Source organism: Etheostoma spectabile, unplaced genomic scaffold (genome assembly GCF_008692095.1).
Source record: "Etheostoma spectabile isolate EspeVRDwgs_2016 unplaced genomic scaffold, UIUC_Espe_1.0 scaffold00008145, whole genome shotgun sequence".
Taxonomy (NCBI): Eukaryota; Metazoa; Chordata; class Actinopteri; order Perciformes; family Percidae; genus Etheostoma; species Etheostoma spectabile.
Genome location: NW_022603558.1, coordinates 712 through 20,754, shown reverse-complemented (window position 1 = coordinate 20,754; position 20,043 = coordinate 712). Strand labels below are relative to the sequence as shown.

The window sequence follows — 20,043 nt, the reverse complement described above, 5'->3', positions numbered from 1 at the left end:
GAGACCAGCAAATGGAACCACGAAAAGTCATGTCTGCAGTTCACACTTTGAGGAAGATCAGTTTTTTAGAGACAAGCAGGTATTATTAATTTAAATAAATCATTTAGTGTGTGTCTCATAAATTAGCTCATATATTAAAATAATTAATTGTGATCTACAGTGCCTTAACTACATGTTTGTCTTTTACTGTATCTACAAAGGTATCCGCACTGAAAACTGAATGACCAGAGCCTCCTGTATAGAGCGGTGTATTTGGTGCCATTTCATCTGGATGTGGAAACCAGACAGCGTTGACCACATCCAAAGTTCTCAAATGTGTTCTGATTGTAAAAATGCCAGAAAATAATTTTTGGTTCAGCTTCTTCTGCTGGAAGGATGGACCAACTTTTGGCACTTGGTAGTTAGAGGTTCAATTTATTGTGGTTGACTTAGTTTCTGCTGTATTTTGATAGGTGATAGTAGTAACATTAAGTAGTTTTGTGGATTAAAACTTTTATAAATATTAAACTGGAATAAAATAATGAATATACTCTAGCAGTCACCACTTTCACAGGTGAAAGTATGTTTGGTAATTTCACATAAAGGGTCTTGTATATTTTATGTATTTCTGTACTGTTAGAATTAAATATTGACATTGCATGTCCTTGTATGGTTTTTAGTTTTCATACTTTAAAAATGTCAGTAACCTAATGATTAAATCGAATGTACCTGATACATTTGATTTAATCATTAGTTACTGACATTTAATAAGTTGTTTAATTCTCCTTTGCAATTTGTGATCATACGCTATGATTTTACAATAGCCCTGCACAGATTAAACAGCACTTAGTGCATTTTCAATTACCTACTAAAAATGTTCAAAATACACAAGAAAAGCAAGTATGGTAACATTTATGTGTATTAAAGCCAAAATAGAAAGACACTTTTAATCAATTACAAATTCTATAAAATTACCAATGTCTTTGTGTATGACTACAATGCTGGATGTTCCTATAGTTACTTCAGAAAAACAACAAATGTAGCTTTAGAAGGACCTTTATTTCACATTGAAATGGGCATCAACTTAAAAATACATTAACCAAATACTAAAGATTTTTAAAAATGTATGAATTAAATAATGTAGTTCACCTTTTACAAGAGTAAATTCCACACATAAAACACTGCTGTGGGTTAAGGTAAAGACAAACTTATCTGTCACAAGACATGTCTGCATAATAAAGAGGTTGTTGAATCTCTGTCACACTGTTAATTACAGTAGAAATGGTTGACATTACAAATCACAATATAAAAATACAGCTTAACATTTAAATCTTACAGCACTTGTGCTATCATGCCTGGATACTGCAGGTGGAGGTGCTGCAGGTTCTCGTTCATCCCTGCGACGAGGTTGACGCCCTTGACATCTCAGGTCATTCCCGCCACAGTGAATAAGGAGGACGTCCGGGACAGCTCTTCCTTGTAGGGACTGGTAAAAGAAAGGGAGAAGTCTCTTCCACCGCAGACCAGCCAAGCAAATATTTTAAGCTATAGAGAAAAAGGATAAATGAACAACACTCTTAATTACACACTATTTGAAAATGCATTATTACCTTGGCTTAGTTGTAAAAAAAGTCTGATTAAAGTTTAATGTTATACAATATATAGCAAAAGAAAATGAACTATTACTATCGCTTACTTCTGGGGCATTTGGGGGGTGAACATGCTATTGTGGCTCTCAGCACTCTTATTTCTAAAAGAATGAAAGAATCATCAATTTCAATTTGAGCCCCTCATAGTTAAATATCTATGCACACTAGCATGTAACTACTTCATTAATTATCCAGGAGAATACACATGAATCAACAACAGCCCATTGTTCTTTAGTGTAACAGTAACTTAGTTAAAGGAGCTTATTTCTGCTAACATTAGCTCTTAACAGCATGTCAAGGTTAAATGCCCCAACTATATACTGACAGGGCAAACAGTAGCACATTATTGGTGCATTATGGTTATTACAGTTAGCCAAACGTTATAAGAAACTTGGTTATACATGTGCTAATAGCGTTACACAATGATAAGCATTGACAATCGCCGTTTTGCATTTCGCTGACACTACGTTTAAAGTACGAGAAGTAAACTTCGATTAAAAAAATTAACGTTAGCATGTTTTACTATAGCTAGCTAAGCGGCAAGCTAACAGACAATTTACATGGTAACTTCAGATACATTTACTTTGCAACGTGACTCTTATATGTTATATAACCATAGACTATATGGGACAAATATGTACTTAAAGCCTAGAAGCTCAATCTTACCTTGAATTATTCAGCAGCAGTTGCATCCACATTGCCAGTGAAAGTGGTTAGCTAGAGTAATGGTAGAACAGCGTTGCTAGCTAACTCTCAGCTAACGTCAGTCAGATCCCGCCCATAGACCGTATATCCCGCCCACCGGTCTGTGGCTCCTCTCTCACTCCGCCCTCTTCTCTAAAATCGTCACATCCGCAACCAAGATGGCTGCGCCCATAAACGCAAACTCGACGACTCATTTCTGATCTCCACAAACCAATGGGTGACGTCACACATGCTCTGTCCATTCATATTAACGGTCTATGGATCCGACCAATCAGCGGTCTGCAGGTTCCTACGTCACCTTCTGGTGTCGCCTCAGCTCGCTGGGAACCTCGACTGAGGTAGTACTACATAAAGTACCTGGTAGCAGGTCCTTTATCTAGTACTACATAAAGTACCTGGTAGCAGGTCCTTTATCTAGTACTACATAAAGTACCTGGTAGCAGGTCCTTTATCTAGTACTACATAAAGTACCTGGTAGCAGGTCCCGGGGACTTCTTCTCTTAATGGAAAACCAAAAAAGGCGAGTAGAGTAGATACCACGCAGTGGAAAACCGCCATTAGCTAGCCGCGAGCTCTATTGTTTACCGACCCCGTTTCCCGCGGTTCCAAACGCGGCTCTTTAGCTCGCCTTTCCCCATCATAACCTCCATAACTACCCCCCCACAGCTTCAGTCCCCCACACACACGGCAGAAGGAAACCGGCTGTTGTCATAGTTACCGAGTACCGACCTGGAAAGCAGAATTACGGCATCAGGGAGAGAGGAAACAAACCGCCATCCTCGTCTCCAAAGAGGAGGAAAGTGTCCGTCACCTGGGCCCCGGGGTGTACCGATACCCGCACATTGGTTCCGCTTTCTTTGTTCCCCCGCTACGTTAATATTGCTTACCGATAAAATATGAAATTCGTACCAAACGCTACGCTGGTTATTATGTTATCCCTTAAGGGTGTATCACACATTCAAGCTGAAATAAATGTGGAGATATGCTGCTCTATACATGCTAAAAGTAGTGATTATTTACATGGAGTCTGGTGGAGATATGCTGCTCTATACACACTAAAAGTAGTGATTATTTACATGGAGTCTGGTGGAGATATGCTGCTCTATACACGCTAAAAGTAGTGATTATTTACATGGAGTCTGGTGGAGATATGCTGCTCTATACACGCTAAAAGTAGTGATTATTTACATGGAGTCTGGTGGAGATATGCTGCTCTATACACGCTAAAAGTAGTGATTATTTACATGGAGTCTGGTGGAGATACGCTGCTCTATACACGCTAAAAGTAGTGATTATTTACATGGAGTCTGGTGGAGATACGCTGCTCTATACACGCTAAAAGTAGTGATTATTTACATGGAGTCTGGTGGAGATATGCTGCTCTATACATGCTAAAAGTAGTGATTATTTACATGGAGTCTGGTGGAGATATGCTGCTCTATACACGCTAAAAGTAGTGATTATTTACATGGAGTCTGGTGGGTATGGTGATGGTGATTTCTGTTTCATGTTAAACTAAAAGGATCTTACTCTTTAACTAAAGGTCTATCTCTGTAGGGATACATCCCATAATGTTGTCAGACTCTTAGAATAATAATCTGAGTCTGTCAGAGACAACAACAGAACCTTTAGTGGACGGAAAATTTACCTTTTAATTAGGAGTTGAAACACAGACACAACAGGAAGAATACATCATCAAATAATCAGCATGTGGTCTTGTTTTATTGAACTCATTTTGCATTAAGTTGCTCCACATTCCAAGACATTTAAAACAAGTCGATCATTGACGTTATTCTACAAGTCAGATGAATAAATCAGCCGACCCAACTCCCTACGGACTGATTACAATATGATTTAAAATTTAAAGGACATAATAGTGACCAATAACAGTTGATTATTTTGAGATGTGACATATCATGAAGTGTTTTAGTCAAACAGTTCAAATGTTGATAACCAGAGATGAAATCAGATGAATGTTGTTGTGTTTGAGTCTCAGATCTGCTTCACAGTGCAGAGTGTGTGTGATGGTGAACAGACTGAACTTTGATTTCAGCAGCTGGTCTTCAGTCAGTGTTTCTGTCCACAGGAGAGACTCTCAGTCCTGCAGAGGACACAGAGACACTGAGGAACCAGAGAAGACCCCAAACCCAGGATAGAGAGGCTGAGTGAATGTGGTGTTGAAGGTGTGGAGGTGGATCAGTGAGTCAGAGGAGACTGTGTAGAAGGACAGAGAGCCAGCAGGAACGTCCACATACACTGCTACTCTGTTAGAGACAGAGCAGGAAGGGAGGTCTGGTCCTCTGTTATTGTGCCAGACAGAGTAACCAAGTTCATCAGAGCCGTACAGACTCCAGGACTTCTCATTCCATCCAAACACACAGTCTTCACTGTCTCCTTTCCTTCTGATTCCTCTGTAACTCACTGATATATCAACCTCTCCTCTCGTCTCGACCTCCCAGTAACAGCGACCAGTCAGACCATCTCTACACAGCAACTGTTCCCAGCAGTCAAATCTGTCTGGATGATCAGGATATGACTGATCCTCCTTCACACGTGTCACCTTCCTGTTGTTGTCAGACAGTTTGAGGCTTCTGTGGACTGTGTTTGTGTCCAGTTCCAGTTCACAGACATCTGATGGAGAGAACAAGACACAATACAGCTGCAGGTTATCATCTGATCATTTATTAACAACTTTACTGACAAGAACGGAAAGAAAACCCTTCAAACGTTGATTTGATATTCAGCTGTGAGTGATGTTTAACAATCCAGTTCTACCAACATGAAGAGTTCCTGAAGAGCTTTCTGTTAGCTCGACTGTTGATTCATGTATTTATGTATTTATTAGTTCTGTTGGATCAACGTGTTCAGTGTTTTCTGTTTGTGGATTTTAAAAATTAAATTTAAAATTTAAAATTAATTAATTTAATCCTAACATCTTTCCTGCCACTAAAACAGAAATTTATCTCGTAAGAGAAATTATCTTTGTATATATTTCTGTGAGAATGAAGTGAGAGGACCTGGAGATCATTAGCTGACGGTGTCTCCCTGCTCCTCCTGACCATCAGAAAGCTATCGGGCTGATAAGATTAAAGGAAGTACCAGATAACTAAGAGATGACACGTGTCACGTGCCGTGTTGTGTGTGTGTGTGATACTCTGCAGGTGTGTGTGTGATTCTCTGCAGGTGTGTGTGTGATTCTCTGCAGGTGTGTGCTGCTGAGGGTCGCGCAGCTGAGGCGGGTCAGCTGATTGGTGACCGAAGGGAGAGAAGGAGCGGCTGTGTGAACTGCTCAGACGGTCTTCCAAGGAGAGGAGAGGCGGCTGTGGGGGAGCTGTTCAGAGCCAGGCCTTGCTACCCATGTGCCCGTCGCCGTCATATATATAGCCTGTGGTTGCCTGTTGTGGTGTGGACACAAATAAATCTGCCGTATTCAACTGATTGCTTTTCGTCCCGGGGTTTTATTATTATAAGCTGTCTACGACCCCCGCCCTAGGCTACTTTGCTACTTCGGGTCGTAACAACCTGATTAAAGACTCAGATTAAAGAGAGCAATGAAGCTTTAATGAGTAAAGAAGTCAGATACAGGTCATGGAGTGACCTGGCTCTCCCTGCTCCTGGGTTAACAGAAGATAAAGACCAGACTATCTTCATGGTCCTGGGAGTGGGAGAGCAGAAGGTGTTTAACGACCTTGCTTTAACGATGGGGACTGTGGGGGGAGGAACTCAGAGGCTGGGCAACATACAAAGAAGATAAGACCACGACCAGGTACGGCTAGGGCAGTGATTCCCAAAGTGCGGGTCGGGACCCACAGGGGGGTCGCGAGCCAGAGAGGGGGGGGTCGCAAGTTGATTTCCAGAAATAGTATAAAAATTTAAAAATGATTAGAGATAGCATATGTTAGCCATGATTTTAACACAAGATAAAACTAGTGGCTACATTTAAAATAAAACCAATAAAACTATATAAAAGCACGTCCAATCAATATCAGGTTGTTTGCCACTCTCTGTAACTGGGATCGGAGCATGAGGGCCTGCTGTTCCATGCAGAGGTCAGGTGGCTTTCGCGAGGGAACGTGCTCAGCCGCCTGTACGAGCTGCGGGATGAAGTGCGCCTATTTCTGATGGAGCACGGGTCCCAGCTCGCTGACCACCTCCCTGATCCTGACTGGTTAACAAGGCTAGCGTATTTGTCTTGCATATTTGAAATACTGAATGGACTTAATTTGTCCCTGCAAGGTGAAAATACAAGCATCCTGTCGCTGAATGATAAATACCACGCATTCACAAGAAAACTCCAGCGTTGGATTGAGCGTGTTGATGTGGGGAGCATTGATATGTTTTCTGAGCTGGTTGAATTCATGGATGAAAACAAACTGAGTGTTGACACATTACTAGCCACCTTCAAGCCCTCCTGGAACACTTCAACAGGTATTTCCCAGAGGAAAAAGCTCCAGAGCAAAATGACTGGATAAAATCACCATTCACTGAAACGAGGGCAAGTCATGTGACATCCGAGTTGGAGGACGCGTTGGTTGGACTGTCCAGCGACGGAACCTTGAAGACAGCGTTTAATTCCAAGACGCTGGCTGAGTTTTGGATTTTAGTTAAGAGAGAATACCACAGCTATCCAGGGCGGTTTTGGATGTGCTGATGCCGTTTGGCACCACCTACTCGTGCTAAAAGACTTTGTCGGCACTGATGTACCTTAAAAATAAACACAGATGGCGACTGAATGTGGAGGATGATCTCCGAGGGGCGGTCTCCAACATTAAACCAGGACTGGACTCGCTGTACTCCAAACGTCCTGCACATCTCAATAGGTTAAGTTCAAATTAAAGTAATGAGTAAATAACTGTAGAATAATGTCATGGCTGTTGTGTTATTTTGTGTTGTCAATATGCTCGTGTTTGGATACGCCTGTACTGCGTGCGCGGTTGCGCGCAATGTTTATATACGTTTATAGTGGGGGGGTCGCAAGTCACTTGCACCGTTACTTTGGGGGTCGTGGGCTGAAAGGTTTGGGAACCCCTGGGCTAGGGGACTGGCCAACATGCATTAAAAGTCTGAGGTCTTGGTTAGCGGGCACCAGTTCCTGGATGGACCAGTTTCTGTCTGTTGGTAGGGTGAAGGGAGGTCCCTGAGAGAGATCTGTGTCCATATGTTTGTATTCTGCAATATCATTTTACTAAAGCTTTGATATAACTTATCTCAGCGTATCCTGCATGTTGATTTTCTGGTCTAACATTCAAACGAACACTTTAAAGGTGAAGAGCCCACAACTGGAGTCTGAGAGGATTTGGCCAAACCAGAACCGGTTAACGGTTAGATCACAATTTAAAATCTACAGGACCTACACAATACTGTTAATTAAATATAAATAAAGTATTTTATACAGTTAACTACATGAATAAATTGTGTTCAATTCATAATTTAAATACATAATCCCATAATCCTTTGTTTTGAAGGGAAGTGTGATGTATTTTCAGTGGAGTAATCTAAGTTAATTATTCTCTGTATAGCTCCACTCCTAGCCAATCAGAGGGCTTTGTTGGGGAGTAGAAAAGAAAGGAGGAAGTGAGAGAGGACATGTAGAGCATGTTGGAGGGAGAAACATGCAGTCAGCAGAGGAGAGAAAAACTAAGTTTAATGTCCAGCTGACTGAGGTCTGGAGACTAATGGACTTTAAACTTTTGTAAAGTATATGTTGCAGTTACCAGTCGTGTGCAGCTCTCAGTTTGGTAACTAGTTCTCCTGTAGTTTTAAGGTCAGTTCAGCAGGTTAGCTGTGTTTGTGTGTTCACTAGCTTTGAAGGTGAGAACTGTTAACTGTTGACTGTTTAAGCTAGCGCCGCCGTGAGGGACAGTCAGCTGGAAACGCCAGCCGCAGCTTTCACCAGGACCGGGAGGAACCAGGACTTCACTGGAGGACCAGGACTTCACTGGAGGACCAGGGCTGTGGCTGTGGGGGGGGCTCAACGTTTCAGTCTGTAAAAAACATGTAATGTCCTCAACACTGCTTTAAACTCTACTTTAAACTCAGCTTTAAACTTTGCTTTAAACTCTGCTTTAGACTCTGCTTTAGACTCTGCTGGTCTTCTTCAGGCCTAACCCAGCAGGGTGGAAACCTTTCATTAAATATGGGAGTTTAAAGCAGTGTTGCAGACATTACATGTTTTTCACTTTTGAAATACCGATATAGCTCATAGTGAGTTAAGTAGTTCCACAGTGGAGGCACCGTGTTATTGGTTGTTGATTATTTCTTTATAGTTACCTATGCCTATAATAACAACATTCACTGGTAAAGGGAGATTTAGCCAATTCACCATAATAAGTAACCTCATGTGTAAGTGTAACACACAGCTGAGTTCTCTTAGAGCAAACTTAAAACACACTCACACTTCCTCAGACCAGGTCTCAGTCTCTGCGGTCCACCATGGTCCACCCTGCAGGATGACACAAAGCTGTCACGGTGTGGTTACACTTAAGCCGCCTACACATGATACGCAATTTGCTCTTTTTGAACTTTGAGTGCAGAGCAAAGCTGACAACTTATATATATGTATGTAGCATAAAAATGGTTGATTAAATCTGATTTCTACTTCAGTATGTTTCATTTGTCCTCCACCTGCCACAAGGTGGGATGTGCACAGAATTATTATTATTTCTTTTTTAAATTTGATACGCTAAAATGGTCTGAGGCAGTGGTTAACTCTGGTGTGTTCCTGTGAGAGAAAGAAAAGAGTTTGATTTGATTTTAAAGGTAACTGACCTTTGTAAAATGTAACTGTTTTTGTTAATGCCAATTGAATCTCTACGGTGGCCCTGAAGTGCAAATCACAACAGCAAATAGGAAAACACTTCAACAAATCATTAAACACAACGGCATTAACTTCTACCTGAAAGGTAGGGCCTATCTAGCAGAGGACGGACCCTCCTGATTGGACAGAACAACTGTCTGTCTTTTAACAGGAAGGAGAGATGAAAAACACGGAAAAGCGCCTATTTTGAAAACATGAGTATAATGACCTTGTATTGTTGTATTTGCTGTTGTGATTTGCACTTCAGGGCCACCGTACTTTCCAGAACTCTGACGTTGAATAAATATTTGTATTTGTGTTATAAGATTGAGAACCCCTGTAATACACCTTCACTTAGATCCTCCATTGAACATTAACCAGAGTTTCTCAGTTAGTGACAAAAAATAAAATTAGGTCTTGGTCCGTCCATACCTGAGAGTGTCCAGTCTGCAGTCTGGATCCTCCAGTAAAGCAGAAAGCCGCTTCACTCCTGAGTCTCCTGGATGATTGTAGCTCAGGTCCAGCACTCTCAGATGGGAGGGGTTGGAGCTCAGAGCTGAGGCCAGAGAAGTACAGCCTTCCTCTGAGATCATACAGCCTGAGACACTACACACACACAGAACAACACACAGGAAGCCTCTCTCAACACGTGGAGCCATGTGGTGGTTCTTTCTTTCTTTGTAGTCCAGGTACATTTTAGTCCAGATTTAGAATAGACTTTTAAAATCCAATGCTCTATTTAATTATTTAATATCAATAATGAACAATGATAAATCCTCATGGAAAGTAACTCAGAATCGAGAAATGAATAATTATATGATAACTATATATAACTACTGCCGATGTTTATTGTATCAGCAGAGACAAAGCTACAAGTCAGCTGTTTATCAACTACAGTTAGCCAGAGTTTAATGGTCATCAGTTGAATGGGTTAATGAATCCTGACCTGAGAGTCTCCAGAGTGCAGTGTGGACTCTTCAGTCCATCAGAGATCAGCTTCCCTCCTGAATCCTGCAGGTTGTTGTTACTCAGGTCCAGCTCTCTCAGACTAGAGGACTGGGAGCTGAGAACTGAGGACAGAGCTTCACAGCTTCTCTCTGACAGGTTACAGCCACTCAGCCTGGAGAGACAACAGGAAACCAGACAGATAACATGTGGATTTAAATGTTGAGTCTGGACTTTTGGTATATTTAGTATATTAAATCCCTTAGCAGTTTAAATAATTTCTGTTTCATTGTCAACAAGTTGCAGAAAACTAATCAAGACTGAATGAGGAAACAAAGTCACATGATATTAAATATAAGGGATTTCTAGATATCAGCCACAGTTCATATTTCAAACTTTATGACGTGTGATTATAAATAAAACAATACTTCAGAAACATTCAACGATTTTCTGAAATTAGTCCCCAAATAACAAGAGCTATTCAAATTGAATTATGAAGCTTAAATTTATAGAAATATCTCAAATTAAAGACAAATAATAACTTGACTTGACCTGAGAGTCTCCAGAGTGCAGTGTGGACTCTTCAGTCCATCAGAGATCAGCTTCACTCCTGAATCCTGCAGGTTGTTGTTACTCAGGTCCAGCTCTCTCAGACTAGAGGACTGGGAGCTGAGAACTGAGGACAGAGCTTCACAGCTTCTCTCTGACAGGTTACAGACACTCAGTCTGGAGAGACAACAGGAAACCAGACAGATAACATGTGGATTTAAATGTTGAGTCTGGACTTTTGGTATATTTAGTATATTAAATCCCTTAGCAGTTTAAATAATTTCTGTTTCATTGTCAACAAGTTGCAGAAAACTAATCAAGACTGAATGAGGAAACAAAGTCACATGATATTAAATATAAGGGATTTCTAGATATCAGCCACAGTACATATTTCAAACTTTATGACGTGTGATTATAAATAAAACAATACTTCAGAAACATTCAACAATTTTCTGAAATTAGTCCCCAAATAACAAGAGCTATTCAAATTGAATTATGAAGCTTAAATATATAGAAATATCTCAAATTAAAGACAAATAATAACTTGACCTGACCTGAGAGTCTCCAGTTTACAGTGTGGACTCTTCAGTCCATGAGAGACCAGCTTCCCTCCTGAATCCTGCAGGTCGTTGTTACTCAGGTCCAGGTCTCTCAGACTAGAGGACTGGGAGTTGAGAACTGAGGACAGAGCTTCACAGCTTCTCTCTGACAGGTTACACCCACTCAACCTAAAAGGGATTCAATAAAAAGTCAATCCAATAATTAACAGGAGGAAAATAACAACTCAGAAGGTGATACTTTTTATTTAACTGAACACCAACCTGAGAGTTTCCAGTCTGCAGTGTGGACTCTTCAGTCCAGCCAACACCAGGTCTACTCCTGAATCCTGCAGGTTGTTGTTACTCAGGTCCAGGTCTCTCAGACTAGAGGACTGGGAGCTGAGAACTGAGGACAGAGCTTCACAGCTTCTCTCCGATAGGTCACAGTCACTCAGTCTGGAGAGACCACAGCAAGGAAGCAAGTTATTAGGGCCCGAGGGCCGACAGCAGCAAAGACTCTATTGGAACTGAAGGAATACTTGTTGTGGGTAATTAATTGCCTTTTTGAAAAATTTTAAAATTAAGCCCCTCCAATAAAACATGGTACACATCTGTAGCATCTCAAGAAGTACAAAAAAGCATTTTGGAGCCATTCCCTAAACCCAAGAGGAAGTCCGTCATGTTTAATTGAATGTTTCCACATGTCGTACTTTAACGTACTCCTCCTAAAGGTTTCAGACAATTGACTTCAAATTTGGTCTGTAACATTTTGATAAATACAATAAATCTTGAATGTAATAGCGCAGAATATTTGCAAGTTACAGAGGACCAAATTCATGTAGGGGGGGTCATTGAAACAGGAAGTGGGTGTAACTTGAGTGTAAATTGACCAATGACAAGGGTCTAGGCATGAGGTCATCTATATCATTTGTGTTTATGGCGTGCCCGGGTGGCAACATGAAATTACATAACTTATAACGGGTGGTCTACATGTGATCCTGAGCCACACCCTATACTTTAATCACGCACATGTACTCACGCCCCCTTTCATAACTTTTAATTTGTGACCATTTTCCCCACCCCATATGCTTAAGTCACGCCCATTTCACAGCCAATGATCTGTATGATGTAGAGTCTTGTGTGAGGTATCACTAAACTCAGCAGGCAGTTCCTTTTTTATCGGTGATGATTTGCAGTCTGAGCGCTGCTCAAATGCACGGTCGCAAGAAGCCGTGTCCCCCAGTAACCCCGAGGTGCAAGGAGGTGCGAGGGCCCGTCCAACCTGCTCGCAGCTTTAATTTATATTTTACTCCTGTTGAACGATTTAATATTTAATAATAATAAATCCCTCTTACAGAGCTTTTTTGGAGGCTTTGACCACTGGCAGCAGCCTCAGAAGAGCCTCCTCTGAAGCAGAGTATTTCTTCAGGTCAACACGTCCAGATCTTCTTCTGATGACAGTAAGATGAAGACCAGAGCTGACCACTGAGCAGGAGACAGTTTATCTATGGAGAGACGTCCTGAACTCAGGGACTGTTGGATCTGGTCCACTAGAGAACCATCATTCAGTTCATTCAGACAGTGGAACAGATTGATGCTTCTCTCTGCAGACAGATTCTCACTGATCTTCTTCTTGATGTACTTGACTGTTTCCTGATTGGTCTCTGAGCTACTTCCTGTTTGCGTCAGCAGACCTCGGAGGAGATTCTGATTGGTCTGCAGAGAAAGACCCAGGAGGAAGCGGAGGAACAAGTCTAGGTGTCCATTAGGACTCTGTAAGGCCTTGTCCACAGCACTCTGGTAGAACTGTGTTGATGATGTTTGTTTTTCTGCCAGCAGGTTGACTCCAGAGTTGGTGAAGGTCAGATGGACATGAAGAGCAGCCAGGAACTCCTGAACACTCAGATGGACGAAGCAGAACACCTTGTCCTGGTACAGTCCTCTCTCCTCTTTAAAGATCTGTGTGTAACACTCCTGAGCACACTGATGCTGCTCTGATATCGATGCCACACTCTGTCAGGTCTGATTCATAGAAGATCAGGTTGCCTTTCTGCAGCTGCTCAAAAGCCAGTTTTCCAGAGACTCAATCATCTTCCTGGACTCTGGACTCCAGTGTGGATCTGTCTCAGCTCCTCCATCATACTTGATGTTCTTGACTTTGGACTGAACCACCAGGAAGTGGATGTACATCTCAGTCAGGGTCTTGGGCAGCTGTCCTCCCTCTCTGGTCTCCAACACCTCCTCCAGAACTGTAGCAGTGATCCAGCAGAAGACTGGGATGTGGCACATGATGTGGAGGCTTCGTGATGTCTTGATGTGGGAGATGATTCTGCTGGCCTGCACCTCATCTCTGAATCTCTTCCTAAAGTACTCCTCCTTCTGGGTGTCAGTGAACCCTCTGACCTCTGTCACCATGTCAACACACCCAGCAGGGATCTGATTGGCTGCTGCAGGTCGTGTGGTTATCCAGAGGCGAGCAGAGGGAAGCAGATTTCCCCTGATGAGGTTTGTCAGCAGCACACCCACTGAGGTGGACTTTGTAACATCAGTCATGATTTTAGTGTTGAGGAAGTCCAGAGGAAGTCGACACTCATCCAGACCGTCAAAGATGAAGACAACCTGGACCTCTTCAAACCTGCTGATTCCTGCTTCTTTGGTTTCACTAAAGAAGTAATCAACAAGTTCCACCAAGCTGAACTTTCTCTCTTTCAGCACATTCAGCTCTCTGAAGGTGAATGGGAATATGAACTGGATGTCCTGGTTGGCTTTGCCTTCAGCCCAGTCCAGAGTGAACTTCTGTGTTAAGACTGTTTTCCCGATGCCAGCCACTCCCTTTGTCATCACGGTTCTGATTGGTTCATCTCTTCCAGGTGGGGCTTTAAAGATGTCTTCTTGTCTGATTGTTGGTTCTTTTGTGTCTGGTTTCCAGGATGCTGTTTCAATCCGTCTGACCTCATGTTCTTCATTGACCCCTGCAGCCCCTCCCTCCATGATGTAGATCTCTGTGAACATCTGATTCAGAACGGTTTGGTTTCCTGCTTTAGCAATCCCCTCAAACACACGCTGGAACTTCCTGTCTAGCTTAGATTTGAGTTTACTCTTACAAACTCCTGCTGGACTTCCTAAAGGAACACAGAACAAAGAAGATCAGTAGTGATTCATAAAGAAACAGGAACATACTCTGACCCTTCTCTGGAGACATTAGTAACCTCCATAAGTCCAGCAAGTTAAATCTTTAGAGAAATCCTCTTACTGCTCTGCAGACGGTCAGCCAGCTCGTCGTGCTTCATTCTCCTCAGGAAGTGCAGTGTGATCTTCAGAAACGCCTCTGCTGCTCCTCTGATCTTCATCCTCACCAACCCTATGACTCTCTGGGCATTCTGGGTAATCTGGACTCAGAAGCTTCAGGATCTTCTTCAGCTCGTTCTTCACAAAAGTGACAATGTTTCCTCCAGCAGCTGGAACAGAAGATTATATGAATGACCATCAGACTGAAATCATGGAAGCAACCATCAGATCCATGATGGGCAGACTGAGGACCCTCTGGTCTGAACAGGGCAGCTTGGAGATGATTGGGAACAGAACAGATGTAAAAGTAGTTGTTGTACATGTACAGACCATAAAGATGGAGTCCAGGTGGGTTCGATGCTGCTGGGCAGGCTGACCACTGGATCCTCTGAGCCCTCCTGGTCCACTCTGTGGAGGAATCAGGAACTGACATGAAGCAACTAAGTAGTTGTATTTGACTCGGCTTTTAAAACGATAAATCTAGCAATTCTTATTTTGATTAGTCGACTATTCAAACTATTAATTTTTCAATTAGCAATTAGTTTCCCATTGCTAAATTATTAACAACTTACACAAAACAAATTTCAATAAGAATTCAAAACACTGCACTGTTCAGGTAAAATGAATGTGTAGTGCAACCTGAAGCCAGATGTAGGCGATCACTCCAACAACAAAATCAGGTCACTTTCCGGAGGAATACATAAAAACAATGTAAACAGAGCAAGTGCAAAAAAAAAAGAAAAAAGTAGCCTGTATCTGCTTTTTAACTTTTTTTTGCAGGTAAAATAATTAATAAGCTCTTGTTGAACATCCAAGCTCTTCCCTTTAATCTTATATTGAATAAAGTGCAATTTAGCCACACATGAAATCAGATGTATCAAATAAAATCCTATATAAGTGTCTAATATAACAGTCTGTAACAGACGGGGGGAGAAAGCACAGTTTACCTCACACTCAAGGCAGTGCAGGACATATACTGTTGGAATTTAAAATGTTATATGTGTTAAACATTGTGTGATTTGCAATATACATTTGAGCTAAAAGGTAAAAGCATTATTTCAACATAAATGAAGACATTTGGTCATGCAAGTTTGTTGTCATAAGTATATAGTTTGTTGTGTTACATTAAGTTGTTTTGCAATACTTCTGTTTTATAATATAAGATATTCTGGTATATTTTGTTATAAGCCAGCTCTCCTAAATGTGTCAGAAGTAGAATTGATTGTTAGGGACGCTTCCTGAATCTGGTTTCAGTCCCTCTTTTACCCCCACTGATCTTTTCCTGAGCTGAGGGTCATAAACTTTCAGCCACATTCCAGCTGAAAGATAAAAAATAAGCACACACACACACACCACTGTGGTCTAAAGACCCCACCCTTTGTAGATAAGACCAGGGGTCCAAGAGCCAGAGGGCAGACAAAGGAAGGGGAGAGCTGCGAGCTTGATCCAGGTAACTTTGACTCAGGATATCCTATGTAACAAATGGATTCACATCAATTGAGATTTGTCTACTAATTGACTGAACCTGAGAATGGAGCAGGATTTAGCTCCAACAATACCCAGAACTACGGGAGAAGATGGAGACGCACAGGGGATAGTGGCAAGGAAATATCATCCCGACCCGTGGGTCAAGTTCCGGCTCAGGTGCATGGGAGCATGGTCCGGGAACTAGGGGTGGGAGGGTGCTGCAGCACCTCTAAGAAAAGGAAAAACACACTACAACCATAATTTAAAAAACTAAAATATTTATTTTTAATAAATGAATCCTTTCATTAGAATTAATGTAATACATTTTACAATTTGGTAAGTAAGAGTAAAGACATAATTTGATCAGAAGGAATCTGACGAGGCGCGCTGCTGCCTCGACGCTGACTTTCCCGGCGGGTCAACGAACAGACGTTCGTAGCAGTGGCACAAAAGCACATTTTGGATTTCTTTATAAATCAACCACAGGCTGAAAAGCCTAAAAGATCTGAGGCAGAAAACTCAGCAACTGTAACCGTAAGAAGGAGCAGCGCCTCACCTCCGCCTCCCAGAGCGACCTGCTAGCAACAAACCACCAGGCAGCTAATGTTGTTAGTAATAGCAGCAGCAGGGTGGCCGCGAAGGGAACTCAGTCCGCAGCCTCAGCGTCACACTTTCCTGGTAGACGTTTGGAGATGAGGACTTTTTTTGTGTGTGTTATGACTGCAGCACCAAGGTAAGAATGCTGGTTTATTATTATGCTGCCACCGTGCCGCAAATCAGCATCAACTGTTCAGTAACCGTTCAACTGAAGGTGAGCCGTGTGCCTATATCCTGCGTTACCCGTGCCTATTATGGACTTATTCTTGTTTTTATGCTAGTGGAGCGAGTAGCTTACAGTGTTGGAGTTTTATTACCGAAGCCTTAGAATGTTTTTGACAGCACAAAGTGCCTTTGTTTTAATAAAGAGTCTTTATCTTGACAGTATGGGTAAGAAGGAAATTTATATTTGGTCGAATAGCGGTAACGGTCTATTATTTTCTGGTGTTTCCGAGTCAGTAGCCTGTGGCAGGCTCATTGTTGTCTTGGGTAGGCTATTTATAATGAATTGAATCTCTATACAGTGAAATGAAGGGTGTTGGTGCAGTTAAGTGTGTGCTGGTTGACTTCGGCTGAAAACCTCACTGGAAATTTGTCAGCACCCCCAATTCAAAATATGTTCCCGCGGCTCTGCCTGGGGAGGGAAAGGGAGCAGAGCAAAAAGGTGAGCTGCAGTTATCCTGACTCAGTGATGCATTTTACAAAATCTACAGACTACCGTGTTGTGTTAGAATACTCCCACACTTTAAAGACTGTGTACGAGCCTTGTTCTCAACGTGTTGAGGAATTGATACTTGCACTGTTGCTGGAGCCAGCTATGTTTTGTTTTTTATTTCTTACGTCGATGAATTGTCCCAGCCCTAACTTAACGTTAACAAGATACACGAGGCAGTATAACTCATGACAGGTTACAAGCTACAGAATAGTTTGAACTTACGTTCTGGGCTACACACATCAGTACAAGTCCAAAACCGGAAAGGAATGATAAAGAAAAAGTCAGTGTACAGCTGTTCTGTCCCCTTCTAAGTAAGCTGCCCCCATTGTTGGTTAACATGTCTAAGCCCAGTTCACACCAAAGATTTGCAACGATACAAAAACATAGAATGTTGCAGAAATGTAACTGTAGCAAGCGTCTCAATATCACTAACCTTATCCACATTTTTTATATTAAGCAAATGATTTATTTAGCTACAAAAAAGTCTAAAACTACTAGACTTAGAATGGAAGAACAAAGAGCCTTTGTTATGGAGATGATCCCCCGTCTCGTCTCGTTGGTGTGACCTGGCAGCTTCCAGAGCGTTGGAAGGTTTAACTCGTCGCCAATTTGGGCTTGAGTGAAAATTAACTACAAGAAACAACATCACCAGATAATTGTATAATTGTTGATAATTGTTATATAAACACCTTGTAAAATACATCTCAATCAAAATTTGTTGTTTATGTCTAACCGCTGCTGTCTCACTGTCACATTGTCCTCTACGGAGCACAGGAGGAGGAGACGGCCGACGCCATGGAAGACAGGAGAGCATCACACACCCTAGCATCAGATAACGCAGAACACACTGGAAATAACTATCTGTCTTTAAAACTGGGAACATATAATCAAATGTCAGAGTGGGAAATACAGCCGTTAAGCTCTCGCACATCGTTCCACTTAATGTCCTCGTTATGGGTCTGACCTCTAATACTGTTGGTGACAACACCTGCAGGAAGATGTGTTTGTCTTTAAACTTTCATCTTCAAACTGTATCTCTGGGTGGGGGGGGGGGTAGAGTCCATGCTGTGGTTTTGACAAGGTGTTAATCACAAAATTGTTTGGGCGTACGATCACTTTTTGAAAGGATCCTACAAACAGCTTTATAAAGAGACCCCAGGACTGGATGACTTAGTGATGAGTTGTTTTGGTTCTTTTGTAGTGTTATTATTGCTACTGGTACAATTACTTCTAAAAAAGGTTCTTTAAACCAATGACGATTGTCTTGGCTGACCCTGATCTATCTGGTGGTTCTGGTCCTATTATAAATGGGCATCAGATTAAAATCACATTTTGTTGCATTGCCAAACCTAGACCATGAAGCTCTGAGAGAGATTGTCCATCTTTAAAGTTAATAAAACGACCCATAGACCCGTCACTCTTCATGGACACACAGCTGGGTCCAGGTCCTAGTTCAGGTCTTTCCCGCAGAAAAATGAAAAGTATTTTAAGATGAAGATAATACTTTTAACCAGTTACATTAATTGTGGGTGTGGAGGGGCTGTCTTGGTTGACACGCCTCTTCAACATTGCGTGGAAGTCTGGGACGGTGCCTAAGGAGTGGCAGACCGGGGTGGTGGTTCCCCTCTTCAAAAAGGGGGACCAGAGGGTGTGTGCCAATTACAGGGGTATCACACTTCTCAGCCTCCCTGGTAAAGTCTACTCCAAGGTGCTGGAAAGGAGGGTTCGGCCGATAGTCGAACCTCGGATTGAAGAGGAACAATGCGGATTCCGTCCTGGTCGTGGAACAACGATCAGATCTTTACTCTCGCAAGGATCTTGGAGGGGGCCTGGGAGTATGCCCAACCAGTCTACATGTGTTTTGTGGATCTGGAGAAGGCGTATGACCGGGTCCCCCGGGAGAAATTGTGGGAGGTGCTGCGGGAATATGGGGTGAGGGGGTCCCTTCTTAGGGCCATCCAATCTCTGTATGACCAAAGCGAGAGCTGTGTCCGGGTTCTCGGTAGTAAGTCGGACTCGTTCCAGGTGAGGGTTGGCCTCCGCCAGGGCTGCGCTTTGTCACCAATCCTGTTTGTAATATTCATGGACAGGATATCGAGGCGTAGTCGAGGCGGGGAGGGGTTGCAGTTCGGTGGGCTCGGGATCTCATCGCTGCTTTTTGCGGATGATGTGGTCCTGATGGCATCATCGGTCTGTGACCTTCAGCACTCACTGGATCGGTTCGCAGCCGAGTGTGAAGCGGCTGGGATGAGGATCAGCACCTCTAAATCTGAGGCCATGGTTCTCAGCAGGAAACCGATGGAGTGCTTTCTTCGGGTGGGGAGTGAGTCCTTACCCCAAGTGAAGGAGTTTAAGTACCTTGGGGTCTTGTTCGCGAGTGAGGGGACCATGGAGCGTGAGATTGGTCGGAGAATCGAGCAGCCGGCGCGGTATTACCTTCCGTTTATCGCACCGTTGTGACGAAAAGAGAGCTGAGCCAGAAGGCAAAGCTCTCGATCTACCGGGCAATTTTCGTTCCTACCCTCACCTATGGTCATGAAGGCTGGGTCATGACCGAAAGAACGAGATCCAGGGTACAAGCGGCCGAAATGGGTTTCCTCAGGAGGGTGGCTGGCGTCTCCCTTAGAGATAGGGTGAGAAGCTCAGTCATCCGAGAGGAGCTCGGAGTAGAGCCGCTGCTCCTTTGCGTCGAAAGGAGCCAGTTGAGGTGGTTCGGGCATCTGGTAAGGATGCCTCCTGGCGCCTCCTAGGAGGTGTTCCAGGCACGTCCAGCTGGGAGGAGGCCTCGGGGAAGACCCAGGACTAGGTGGAGGG

The 20,043-nt window shown here is 42.8% G+C and overlaps 1 pseudogene; it reads right to left on the bottom strand.

Annotated features, from left to right (window-relative positions):
• Positions 1–4,389: 4,389 nt before the first annotated feature.
• LOC116678775 (NACHT, LRR and PYD domains-containing protein 3-like) lies at positions 4,390–14,603 on the bottom strand (annotated as a pseudogene).
• Positions 14,604–20,043: the final 5,440 nt, after the last annotated feature.